Below are 14,378 nucleotides of genomic sequence, written 5' to 3'. Positions count from 1 at the left end.
AAAAATAAAACCTCATTCTCTAGCACAAAAGAAATTTAAGAGCTCATTAGCCTTAGGAATAGAGTAGTTTCTAATATGTGAGGCCAGTAGGCAGAACCATGAATATTCATGAGCATACTCCCTGCCTTTCCATCCTGAAATGAAGGTGTTGGAAAACATCTTTTTAGGTATTGCCATTTGGGGGAAAGGGATATTAACTACTAGCAGGCTGATGGCCCCAAAACGCTCTAAAAATGGGATTTCTGACATTTTCATTAGAGCTTACACCACGTTCTGACACAAGTTAATTCCTGGCAAAGACAATGGAAAAAAAACTGGCCAACCCACCAATTTCAAATAAAAGGTCTAGGAACAATGAGACTCCCAGGTAGTTTTATAAACTCTACTGGCCCTACCCCCACTAGGCTTTCCACCTTGGCTTCCATGTTGTTTCCCTATTCCCCCATCAGATGGGCAACTACATGCAGAAAGTCCCATGGATAGTGCCTGGCTGGCTCAGTCAGCTGAGCATCTGACTTCAGCTCAGGTCATGATTTCATGGCTCATGAGTTCGAGCCCCATGTCAGGCTCTGTGTAGACAGCTCAGAGCCTGGAGCCTGCTTCGGATTCTGTGTCTCCCTCTCTCTCTGCCCTTCCTAACTTGTGCGTGTGCTCTCTCTCTCTGTCTCAAAAATAAATAAGTGAACATTAAAAAAAAAAGAGGGTGCCTGGGTAGCTCAGTAGGTTAAGCATCTGACCATTAAGTTCAGGTCATGTTCTCGCCGTTCTCAAGTTCAAGCCCCACATCAGGCTCTGTGCTGACAGCTCAGAGCCTGGAGCCTGTTTCAGATTCTGTGTCTCCCCCTCTCTCTCTGCCCCTCCCCTGCTCTCTCTCTCTCTCAAAAATAAATGAACATTAAAAAAAAAATAGACAAGAAAGTCCTATGGGACCTAAACTAACCCAGGCAATGGAGGGGTGGGGGTGGGGGTGGGGTAGTAGAGCCTCCTGGAGTCTGATTAGGACCTTCCCAAGGTCCAAGCCTTGGGTTCTTTCCTTCTCTGGGTCTTTTGGACTTTTTTCAGGGTTGGATTAAGCCAGTGGTTTTCAACCTTGCTGTACATTAGAATCACCTTCAGAGCTTTGAAATACGGTCACACCCACACTGCAGACTACCAGTCGCTGCAGTCTCTGAGGTACACTCAGGACTCCATGTTTTATCATGCAGGCAAAATCACCTGAGTGGTTCTAACATACAGCCAGGGGGGCTGTGGTGGCTGCTCTCTAAGAAGACTGATGATGCTGCATCAATCCTCACGCTTCCTCATATAAATGCAGTTCCTCCATAGAGACGGGGCACCTGTTCCCCCACCCCCTGAACCTGGGTGGAAATGATGCATGTCACTTCCAGTCTAGCTTATAAGGGAAGTGGCAGTCTCTGCTTTCTTCCTCTTGCAACATTTGTTCTTGGGATGTTCCCACTCAGACCCCAGCTGCCATGCTGTGAGAAACCCAAGCCACATAGAGAAATGCAGTGAAGGTGGGGTCAAGTCAGCCCAACTGGAACAGCTGAGAAGCACTGAATCTAGGAGAGCCATCCGCAGATAGACACCTTCCTGAGGTATCTACTGTCTCCAGGGCATGGGAATACCAGGCGTGTCTGCAGGGCCCTAGCTCCTTCCACTCTCAGTCCTGCGTCACCCCCAGCTATGCCTGTTATAAGCATGACAGCCTGGAGGTGGGGGAAAAGCAATGGGAACAAAGGAGAATCCCTTCTGTCTAGGGAGAAGCTGGCCATCAGGTGTTCCCTTCTAGTGGAAAGAGGTATTTGCTCTATTTTCAATTTTTCTATGTCATTAACTTTTGTACAGTGTATTATAATTCATAGACTTCCTGGTCCCACTTGGATGCTGGAAGGCAAATATTGTCAACAATTCATTTTGCAGAAGAGGGACCAGAAAGCCCAGAGAGGTTATGTGATGTTCCCCAGATGCCTTGGCAGTAAGGACTGGAATTGGGAGTTAAGTCTTGGACTGAACTGGAGTCCAAACCAGGGTGTTTTTGTGGGGTTTTTTTGTTTTTTTCCTGCTATACTCCACTGCCTGTCTGTTTTGGGGCGGAGGGCATGTGGAAGGTGTGGGAGAAAATTCTGTATGCCACTCAATATCTACTCTTCCTCTCTGGCTTGGTAATAGAACCCTGACATTATCCAGGGAAGGAATGTATTCAGCTAAACCTACATTTCAGTCTCTCCTGTAGTGAGGTGTGGACGTGTGACTAAGTGGGTTGTAAGCCTTAGTGTTGGTGGGGCTTCCAGGAAACCTGCTTCAAAGGCACCTGTCTCAACAGAGACAAATATCCCTTTCCCTTTCCTCCTTCTTCCAGACTGCACTTCATACAATGGCTGGAGCTCCAGTAGCCATATTGCACCATGAGGACACTCTGAGGGTAGAAACTACTTACTGCAGACAATGGAGCAGAAAGATGTAACAAGCATGGGTTCTGCCCTGGATTGCCTACCTCTAAACTTCTTAATAAGTGAAAGAATAAATGTCTGGGGATTTAGGTCACTCTTTCAGATCTTTTACAGCCAATAATAATTTTAAATTCGTTAAGTTTACATAATTGACTATTCTGAAATTCTAGCTGAAGTTACAATTTGATGGCTCAACTACCCATTAGAACACCAAAAGCCTATTTTTCATGCTAGGGGAACAGTGGCTTTAACCTAAGGCTGTGATTCCAGCAGGCATGTGTACCTCACAGGAGGAGGTGATGAATCTGCCATAAAGCAAATGTGCAATAGATATTTGTTGGATGGACCAAGACTTTTGTAGACACCAGTCATACCCATTTCTTGTTACCACACCTCTGTTCTCTAGCATCCTTTTAAGGACTTGAGAAATACAACACAAAAGTGACCTGTGTTGGTCCAGGGAGAGCAGGAGACTCAGCTACATTTTCCAGGGAAGATCAGCCCCAGCCCTCAGTCCCCAGGGGCTTTAGCTCCTGTCTCCCCTGGTGACCTTCAGTTTACTTCTGCAGTTGATGTGATACTAGTGAAGAATTTAAAGATGTTTGTGTGATCTGCATTCCTATGATTTTCCAGACAAAAACCTATACCAGGTAGTTACTGCCCTTTGGCTTAGGCTGTGGAACTAAGTCATTATGAACCCAACCAGAAGCCGGGCTCAGCCAAGCCCAGCCAAGTCCACTCAAAATCAGGCGACAGCAGCAGACCTACAGTCTTATTAGTATGAAATAGTTTGTTGATCGTGGGAGTGCTTGTTATGTAGCATCATCACAAAAGTAACTGACCAATACAACCACCCATTCAGATAGCCATGCTAGAAACCTGAATGTCACCCTTCACTCTCACCTCTCCTTCATGTCTCACACCCAATCCCCAAGCCCCAAATATTCCTCAAAGCTGTCCCATCCACTCAACCTCTCTGCTTCTGCCTTAGTACATGTCTCACATCTCTGGGTTAGAGTGGCTTCCCAGTGGTCTTCCTGACTTTAGACTGGCCCACTCAAGTCCACTCTTTCCAGATGAGAGTGAGTTTTCAGAAGTGTAAATTAGCCCTCCCTCACGTAAGACCTTTCCACGGATTTTCATCAGGACCTTCTGTATGTGCACACCATTCCTTCTCCTGGGGACATTCTCCACCTTGAACCTAATTTGGCTGCAGCTCCTGCATGTTGAGCTGGTGATGTCCTCTCAGACAGAGCTCCCAACCCCCTTCCCCCACCCCCCCCCAACCAGGCTCAGTGTCTTGCTGGGCACTGCCCTACCCAGCACCCTTGTCCTGACCCCCAGGGTGTCCTCTAGGACACTATCAAAATTGCCAGTGTCTTGTCCAGCTCTCCCTAAACTGTGAACTCCATGAAGGCAGGACCTAAATATATTTTCCCATAGAAAACTCTGTATACGTGTCCAGCCCACAGTCCTGAGCTACTGTCAGCAAAGGAGCTGGTCCAATGTCATATCATGCTGGAGGAGGGGCCAGCTCTCTGAGGTGGGTGGCCTAGCTCTGTCAGAAACAATGGTCTGACTAGAACATTCAAGGCATAGGGAAAGAATGCCAGGGAGTGAGAAAAAGCAGAGAGGTAGGAGGGGGGAAAAGGAAGGAAGGAGAGAGGAGGTGGGGCGAGAAGGAAAATAGGAAGAAGGCAGAGCTGAGTCTAACAGGTTGGGAGCTGAGGGGCAACAGGAAAGAGGTCGAAAACACAAAGATGGGAGTCATGAGGCAATTCAGGCAGATAGAAGAGACCAGGGAGGAGAGAGGCCTGCTTCATGGTCAGTCTCCCTTCCAACTCTCAACTCCCCCGTAGAGCTGGCTCAGGCCACGTGTGCACTTGGCTCAGGACTCCGGGTTCTGGTGCCAGAAACATAAACCAGAGGGTGGGAGAGGCGTGGGGCCTGGCTGAGGTGAGCAGAGTCGCCCAGTGAACAGGACACAGAGCCACAAAGCTCCTCCAGGCCACCCTGAGACAAGCCAAAAATTCCAGACACCCGAGGCCCACGAGAAGCCCAGGGGGCCCAGACTGGGGTGACATCAGGGACGCCTGTGGGCAGCAGGAGAAGGCAGGCAGGGGCTGAATTGTGGCAGGAGTGAATCCCAGCTGTGTGCCTGGGAAAGGCTGGACCCACCAGGAATGTCGCTGCAGAGCCCACACCTCCAATAGCTCTGGACACAAGAGGTTTTGTCCCAGAGAGAGGCTCTGAGCAGAGAAGCAGGACTCAGTCTGTATGCTCTGAGAAGCATATCGCCTGGTGGGTGCTTCCAGAGCCATTGGTCATCAGAACCACCTGGGGACATTGGGTGGGGGTAGAATTTCAAAAAATAGATTCCCAGGCCCCATCCTGGAGATTCTGATTCCACAGGGCTGGAGGAGGCCCTGGTGAGCTATATATATACTTTTTAAGTTCCTTAGGGATTCTAAGAGGCAGCAAACTTAGAAAAGTCAGCAAACTTTTTTTTCTGTAAAGTGCCAGACCCTAAATATTACTAAGCTTCATGGGTCAATGGGTCTCTTTCGTAACTACTCGCTTCCACGGCATTGGATCGCAAAAGCAGCCATAGATGATGCATAAATGAAAGAACATGGGGGATGTTTGAGTAAAACCTTACTTATGGACCCTGTAATGTGAATTTCATAGGCCTTTTACATGTCATGAAATATCATTCTCATGATGCCCCCCCTTCCCCAAGTCATTTAAGACATAAATACCATTCTTTGTTCAAATCAAGTGGTGGGTGGGACTTGGCCCAAAGGCCACAGTTTGCAGACTTCCACTCCAGACCAGTGCTATTATCATGAAATAAGTGATAAATAAATAAATTAAAAATTAAAAACAAAAAAAAGAAGCTGAGAGTATTTAAATTTTTTTAATGTTTATTTATCTTTGAGAGAGAGAGACACAGAGTGCAAATGGGGAAGGGGCAGAGAGAGAGGGGGACGCAGAATCTGAAGCAGGCTCCAGGCTCTGAGCTGTCAGCACAGAGCCCGACGCGGGCCGTGAACTCACGGACTGTGAGATCATGACCTGATCCAAAGTCAGACTCTTAACTGACTGAGCCACCCAGGCACCGCTCCCCACCCCTCCCCCTTTTTTTAAGAAGTAGCTTGAAGGGTCACTTGGGTGGCTCAGTCAGTTAAGCATCTGACTTTGGCTCAGGTCATGATCTCACAGTCTGTGAGTTCGAGCCCCGCGTCAGGCTCTGTGCTGACAGCTCAGAGCCTGGAGTCTGCTTCGGATTCTGCATCTCCCTCTTTCTCTCTGCCCCTCACCCCACTCACACTCTGTCTCTCAAAAATAAAATAAAGACATAAAAAAAAAATTTTTTTTAAGAAGAAGTAGCTTTAAAAAGATTCTCAGGAGAATAATTTCTCCACTGGACAACCCTTTCCCAGCGTCTCTTAACCCTTTGGTCAGGAAGTTCTGTTTTATATTTAATTCACTTCTAGAGAATCAGGGAAGAGAAAGAAGAAAATGGAAAAGCATGTGCTGTCCCTTGGACTGCCAGGCCCCAGTTCTGGTCATTCTTTGTTATTGTGAACGTGTGACTTATGACTGGGATGGGGGTGGGGGGAGTGGCAGGGGCTGGAGATGCTGCCCTCGCACGAGTCCACCACCAGACCCGAGGGAGCAGAGCGCCCCTACATGGACAGTCTCAGCTCTGCGGCCTTCACGGGACTCTCCCCAGGGAGTGTCATGGTCACTCAGGGACTCCGAGGAAGAGTGTGGGAGAAACTTCAAGGCAACACCGCCTCCTTCTAGGGAGAAAAAACACATTCCAAGTGCCCAGGGATCACGGGCCTCCGTGGACCGGGTTCAAATCCTGACTCAGCACTTTTTTACTGTGAAGCCCATGCACACGTTTTGCTGAGCCTTATTTCCCTCCCCCACCCCAGGATAACGGGGATAAATGCAGCCCCCACCACCACCCTGCCCTTGGAAGGGCGTCATGAAGAGGGAAGGGTGTCATGAACATATGAAAGTTTCTGACACAGGCAGACTCTGAGATGCTAGCTTTTCCTGCCTGCTCTGCCCACCCAGGTCACACTCATTATCACAGGCTAAAGGCAGGACGTGAACTGACATATTGATAGCCTTTTCGTCTCCTAAAGAAGACATGAGTTGAGAAGAAGCCATCAGATGTTTTCTTTCTGGGCTCCAGCCCTACCTCTGAGTGCATACGTTTGCGCCTACCTGTATTCCAACCTCAGCCCCAGCCCACAGGCCACCATGAAGACTGCCTAGGTTCAGGATTTCCTTTGCTCGAAATCTGCACGATCCAATTTGGCAGCCACGGATAGCTATTTAGACTAATCCGATTTAAACGAAGTTTAAAATTCCGTTCATCGGTTGCACAAAACACATGCCAAGTGTTCCGTAGCCACATGTGGCTGCAGCCGTGGACCGTGGAGATTCAGAACCTTGCCATCATCCCAGAAGGTTCTATCAGACAGCGCTGTTCTAGAGGTTCAGTGGGACTCCGGGGGACAGCCCTGGACAGCGAGGAATTCTGGCGGCCATTTGTAAAAACACCCTTTCATTTCTGCAATAACAACTTCCCTACTCAAAACTCTACAGAAATATCATCTAGATCTAGTATCTGGCATATTTGGGGGATGCACTTATGAGAAAGCAGACCCCTGGGTGGGGGAGGTCTACTGGCCCCTGCAGCCTTCAGACCCTAAAGCTGAAAGCAGCTTCTGCTCACTGGTTGGCTGCTCTTCAAAAAATAGCCGATAAAGAGGTGGTACTTCTTGTTGTTTTTTTTTTTTTAAACAGAACTATTTTAAGGAAGACTGGCTTCAAAACAGCTTGATGCTATTCACGGGATGGAAAGAGAAAGGACAGCTTTCAGCACTGAGGCCCTCTGGAGCCACCTCACAGCTCTGTGGGGTCCAAAATGGACTCAGGACTCCCCAGATCCTACCTGGGGCTCCACATTCCCTCGGCTCTAGCCCCAGGTTCTCAGCAGTACCGGGGACATGCCAAGGCTCACCTGGATGGCAGGATGACCTTTCTTTGCAGGATGGATCCAGACCTGTTTCCCCAACCTTCTCTAGAGGGTCTTTGGGAATCTTTTCTTTCTACGTAACTCTGGCTCCCACCCCCATGAAGCAGTTTAAACAACCGATCCTGACCTCAGGTAGGTTTTGTTCTTCCCTCAGGACACGCACGTCTTTTTGGCAGCCCCAGGCCTCGCCACCGCCAGGAGCTCCGGCTAACCCCAGCTGCCAGCACCAGCGTCTCTGCCTGGGCAACGTCTCTGGCTTGAAGAGGCAACCTCACCCACGCACGGGCATGACCGTCCAGAAGTGGGCCAGCAGTGTTCCACCATGTACAATGGTACAGATTCCCCCCCCCCGCCCCCCGCTCCCTCATCCCGTAGGGGGACACCCCGCGGCATGCCCCAGCATGCCTAACAGACCCCACTCCCTTCCTCCCTCCCTGCCCTGTCTCCCTCCCCATATTCCCACCAGTATTTTTACCCTCAAAATGCTTGCTTTGGGGTCTGCTCCTAGGAGAACCCAACCTGAGATAAAGACTAAATAAATCCCCAAACGGTTCAAAAGCAGCAGAAGAAAGTTCTCGAATCAAGTGAGAAATGTGTGAATGAGATGGGGAGGGGACATCTTTCAAAATCCCCAGAGGAGATCTGAGCAATTTCTCAGTGAAGGAACCCATGTGCTTCTCTGTGGGGTCTGGAGCCAATCATCCAGGGGTCCTTCATGGCTCAAATATGTACTTCTAGACACTCAGACTGAAATCGGTGCCGTGGAACCTGCCCATGTTTCATCTGAATAACCATCCAGGGGTTGGAGGGAGTGAGAAAGGTCAAAATTGAAACACCCGGAAGATCCGTTTCAACGCCCTCATCCTGGTCTCATCAGTCCTCAGACAGTCCTGGTCTCATCAGTCGTTCAACAGCCTCACGGAACACCCAGAGCTCACCGGAAACCAGAGGGGGCAGGCACCAGATGAAAGACTGGTGTGGGCCTGGGGGCAGTGATGTCACAGGAAAGGAGAAAGGCCAGGTCCTGCCTTTGGTCCCCATGCAGGAGGGACCAGGAGGCCTCCTTGCCACAGAGAGAAGCCCCCTTGCTGCCTTCTCCCTCTACCCAGCAGGCTGACACCTTCCCTGGACTGGGTCAGAGCCCCCCTCCCTGGTTCCTCACCCTACAGCACACCTAGCTGAGGACTCCAAGAAAGGTCGCAGCGCCCAGCACATCCACAGGACCAAGACCAGCCAAACTCTGCCAGAAGAGTAAGAACCTAAAACCAAGGGCTTCCTCAGGTAGCAGAACCAAACTGTTATGTCTGATTCCCAGTGGACTTTACCAGACAGCCGTGTGACCCTGCTCGTTCCAGCGGGGCCCGCAGGAGACAGCCGGGTCAACGGCACCGGCCGCGCATTGCCTGGCTCCTAGGGCTGTTTCGGTTTCTAACATGTAATTTTAAACTAATTTTAGACTTAGAGAAAAGTTGCACACGTGCTGCAGAGAGTTGCCTTGTCCTCCTTATCCCACTTCCCCTCATGTTAACATCTTATATAATCACAGCGCAATTACCAAGAACAGAAAATTAGCATTGGTGAATTTAAGCTAACATCCGTTAACGAAACTGCAGACCTAATTCAAATGTCACCAACTTTGCCAATAATGTCCTTTTTCTGTTGCAGAATTTTATCCATGATCCCACAGTGCATTTAGTGGGTATTTCTTCTGAGTCTCCTCGGGTCCGTACGGTTCCACAGTGTTTCCGTGTCGTGACCTTGACATGTTGGAAGAGTACTGGTCAGTTATTTTGTAGAATATCCCTCAATGTGGTTTTGTTCAATGTTTTCTCATATTGGAGTGAGGTTTGCATTTTTGGCAAGAATTCCGTTAATTGTGTTGTGCCCTCGTCATATCAAAGGGTTCAAGACGTCAGTACGCCTTATTCCTGGTGGTGCTAACTTTGATCACTTGGCTAACTTGGTGTCTAGGAGGTTTCTCCACTATAAATGCAATTATATAATATACATTCTCTGGGTCTGGCTTGTCCCCCTTCCATATCAAGTTTTGGGGATTCATCCATTTTATTGCATGTATTATTTGTTCTATTTCATTGCCGTAGAGTGTTCCATTATATGAATGCACCACCACCTCTCTCTGCCCCTGGGAGGAGTGGGAAATACCAGGTGTCTCCTTCTTTGTTGCCTGCGGCAATACTTATGTTGGTAGTGTTGAATACAGTTGTACAGCACACAACCTGTGCAGCTGGACGTGGCAATCTATGACCCAAGGACTACCTGAATCACAATCCAGCATGTCAGATTTCTTTAGTCCAAGGTGTTCTACTGCCAATCTCATCTGGGAAACTCAGGGTGCATGGCAGTATGGCATAGTGGTTATGCCTACAAGCTTTGAAAACTTACTCCAAGTTCAAATCTTATTTTTGCCACTCATGGGCTGAGTAACCTTGAGCAAGTACTTCCTTACTGTCACTGTTCCATCAGTGAAATGGTGTAATGATGCTAGGACTCGTCCCATAAGGCTGTGCCAAAAATGAGGTGAGATTTGATTACAAGAAGGCCTTTACCAGGGTGTCTTGCATATAATAAACACATATACTGTTATAGTTAAACAATTACTGTTATTGATAATACATCATGGTTGATTTTTATTATTCACTAGCCTCCATCTTTGAGGGTGTGGTTTGAATGCGAACGTATCCCCAGGAGTTTCCAGCAAACAGAATTCCTATGGCTCTTTGTCCCTGAATGGTCCTGGATCATCAACAAATAACAGTACTCACAGGATGGGTGTGAGAGAGTTATTTTAAGGAATTGACTCACATGACTGTGGAGGCTGACAAGTCCCAAATCTGCAGGATAGGCCAGCAGGCTGGAGACTCGGGGATGAGTTGATGCTGTAGCTGGGTTCCAAAGGTGGACTGCAGTGGAATTCCCTCTTCCTCAGGGTTTTCTCTGAGGGCCTTCAACTGATTGGATGAGGCCCACCCATGTTGAAAAAAGACAGTTTGGTTTACTCAAAGTCTACTGATTTAAATGTCAGTGTCATCTTTAAAAAATGACTTCATAGCAACATCCAGATGAGTGTTTGACCAAACATCTGGGTTCTATGGCCTAACCAAGTTGACACATACAATTAACCATCACAGTGGGCTTTGGTTTGAAGCCTCCATTCACACATAGGTTTTGAAAGCTCAGAATCCCCACAACAGCCAGTGCAGTGACATAAGTGAGGGGGCTTATCAGGTGGGGCTCACTTCCTTGTCTTGAGGAGGAGTGGGGACTGTAGCTGACTGGAAAGCCCACGTCTCAGATGAGACAGGTGGCCCCCTGCTTTGCCCCAATCCACTGTCACATGGGAACCCAGTATATCAGGAGTGCCAGATATACCAACTTTTTCAAGAAATATTGAAAAAGGTGGATTTCTATGGGAAATGTTCTATTCCTTTAATGCTGGCAACTAATTAAATTGTTTGAAATATGTACAGGCCAAACAAGTCCAAGGAGAAGATGTGCCCTCTGGCAACCCATTTGAAATCTTCCCTAATCTGTCAGCCTCCTTGTTCCCTCTATTCATGAAGCTTCTAGCAATAAACGTTGTAGCTTTGTAGAGGAGACGGTGAGTTCTTTCAAGGTAGGATTGTCTCTGAAAATCCAGAGCAGTGCTTCTCATCGATTCGTGTGGTTCAGAATCACTCGAAAGGCTTATTAAACCACAGAGGCTGAGCCCACCTCGTTTCTGACCCAGGGAATGTAGAGTGGAGACTGAGAATTTGTATTTCTAACAAGTGCCCCGGTGATGCCGCTGCTGCTGGGCCAGGGGCCAGACTTTGAAAACCATCGGTCTGGAGGGAAAAAGCCAACGTAGGTATGCAGAGTATGGATGGCGTGGCCACAAGACAGGATAGAACATTCAGTGGGTGGTCATCTTCTTTGAGTCACTGAGTCACCCCGGTCCTGGACTATTGCTGTGGGGTCACCCCCGTTCTCAGTCCTATCTGCCTCCCATCCTGAGACTTTGTTCGTCATAGCTCCCCAAAGAAGCGTGAATTGTGGTTTGTGTGGTGAAGGCATCTCTTGTAAGAAGCTTCACCCATGAATGAGACTTTCTATTTTATCTCTGACAGTCACACAACGACGTGAGTGTGCTTAAAGCCATTTAAAAATGGGTAAATCGTGCCTGGCAGGCTTCATTGGTGGAATGCGTGACTCTTGATCTCGAGGTCGTGAGACATTGGGCATGGAGCTTACTTTAAAAAAAAAAAAATGGGTGGGGCTCCTGGGTGGCTCAGTCGGTTGAGCATCCGACTTCAGCTCAGGTCATGATCTCCCAGTTTGTGGGTTCGAGCCCCGTGTTGGGCTCTGTGCTGACAGCTCAGAGCCTGGAGCCTGCTTCAGATTCTGTGTCTCCCTCTCTCTGCCCCTTCCCCGCTCATGCTCTGTCTCTCTCTCTCTCTCAAAAATGAATAAACGTTAAAAAAAAAATTTTTTTTTTTAAATGGGTAAAAGGGCCTGGTTTACAGAAACCCTCTGTAGTGGGCTGAACAGTGGTCTCCAGAAAGATGTTCACATCCTAATCTCTGGAACCTGTGAATGTGGCCTTATTTCATAAAGAAGGTCTTTGCAGATGTAATTAAGGATGTCAGGATGAGATCATCCTGGATTCTCCAGGTGGGCCCTAAATCCAGTGACAAGTGTCACTGGACACTTACAAGAGACAGCCAGAGGAGAGACACAGACATGAGAGGAGGCCATGAGAACCCAGAGGCAGAAAATAGATGGATGCAGCCAAAAACCAAGGAACACTTTCCACCGGAAACTGGAAGAGGCAGGGAAGGATTCCCTCCGAAGCCTGAAGGGAGGGCACAGCCTTGCCTACCCCTTGATTTTGAACTTCTGGCCTCCAGAACTGTGAGAAAATTAATGTCCCTTGTCGTAAGCCACCCAGCTTGTGACACTTTGTTATACCAGCCCTGGGTAAGGAATGCGCCCTCTATAAACTCAGCGGCAAAAGGGAAGGAGGAGAAGAAGGGGATTGGAAGGAAAAGCTTTGAGCTAAGTCTGCGCTTCTCAAACCCAAGCCAGACCCGTCAACATCAGTGGGGTGGTCACTCCTGTGTGAAAAGCCCTGACCTCAGCCTTCTCCAAATCGCCTGACTCGACTGTCCCCTGGCTCAGGGAAAACCCAACAGGAGCACAATTCCTTCTGAGCAGCTGCCACACAGCCTCCCAGCCCCTCAGAAGGCCGCGTCTGGAATTTCCAAGCAGCATTCCCTGGGCGGGCTCTGCAGCCCCCATAGAAAAATGAGCAGCAAACCACAGAGAATCCCCGCACAATCGCAGGGGGTTGGAGGGTGGAGGTCCTGCTCTGCTGGCCCATCCAACCCAAATGGAAGCCAAGTGCCATCCGCAAGGGACACTCCAGCTTCCCTGCAGGCAACAGGGCTCACCCCAGGGTGGCTTCTCCCCAGATGCCTGGCCCTGCCTTTGCTGGTTTGGGTTCCACAGAGGCTTCTCTCCAAGGCTGAGAAACAGAAAGGAGATTTCTCTCCAGCTGTTCTTTGCTGCTGCCAAAAGCCAGCCTCCCCACCATCCAATCTGGTCTCTGCCCTCCCCAGCGCACGAACTAGGGTCTCTATAGCCCAGCCAATGTAACATTGGTGTTCCCTCTGCTTATCCAGGCCTGGCTACCGCCTCCCACCGCGCCCCCCCCAACCCCCGCACCGGAGTTAGGAGGGACTCCAGTCCCCATGTCGAACTGAGTCACAGTGACCAGCAAATCAGGAAGGATTAACTCAAAACCTCTTGAGAATGTTCCGCTCTCCGCTCTCCGAGGGGGAGGCTGAGTCAGCAAAGCCCATGTGCAAGCAGCAGGCTCCTCCCCACACCCCCCTGCAAGAGCCGATGCTCTGGCAGCTCCACTCTGCGAATTCCTTCTCTCCCAGACGTGGTTTACCTCATGTGCTCAGAATTTCCTATGAAGAGAGGAAAAAAAATGATCTCGAGTCCATCCTGGGAAACACTGTCTCTGGCCAGAGAGAGGCAACGGTCTGGGAGGACAAGACTCACTGCCACGTGGCTCCTCAGAAGCCTCTGGAAAAAGTGGGAGCTCCAAGTTCGTGCCCCCCGCCCCCAAAAGACTGGTTTTGAGAAGAATTTCCCACCTCCAGAGCTTCTGTCTTTCTTTGATTCTTTCTTTAGATCCATAGCCAAATATCTTTTGAATTTTTCCTTTGGCCGAGAGACACATGCTTCCTCGACCAGCAGCCGGCAACACCCGCCCCACTGGCCTGGGACTCAGCCCATGCTATCCAAGCCCCCTGTCAGTGGGCAAGGAGACCCCCGAAGTTTGGAGGTGAAGCTGCAGCTGGCGGTGTGGGCTGTGATCCGGGGTGGAGGTCAAGGGCGAGCTCACAGACAGGTGGGCCTCAGCCCTTAGCTTCTGGCGAAAGGTCAGGACGGAACTCCCAAGGCACTTCCTTTCCCTCCTAAAACGTCCTGCCGCCTGCTCCTCAAGCAGGACTCCCCAAATCCAGCATCCTGGCAATCTGCCCACCTCTGCAGCCACCCGCATTTAGTCCAAGCCGGGAATGAGTTTAAGATGGTCCGATGCTATTAGCTACGCTCCTAAAAGCACCAACATTTTGCTTCTGTTCTGAGAGAGTCCCTCCCCTGATGTCCACTCTTCTATGGGGGACAGCCCAGAGGAATGCCACATGGCGGTCCTGGCTTGAGCCGGCCCTGGCTCAGGCACGGTCAGCTCTGTGGGCAGGCCCGCCCCTCACTTGCAGGCCTGAGTCACAGGCCAGACGAAAGCCCACATACCATGTCTCTGAATATTTATTGTGTTATAAAGCAAGCAAATG

Source organism: Neofelis nebulosa, chromosome 9 (assembly GCF_028018385.1).
Source record: "Neofelis nebulosa isolate mNeoNeb1 chromosome 9, mNeoNeb1.pri, whole genome shotgun sequence".
In the NCBI taxonomy this organism is placed as follows: Eukaryota; Metazoa; Chordata; class Mammalia; order Carnivora; family Felidae; genus Neofelis; species Neofelis nebulosa.
The sequence above is the reverse complement of the archived record's forward strand: the minus strand, read 5'-3'. Positions refer to the sequence as shown.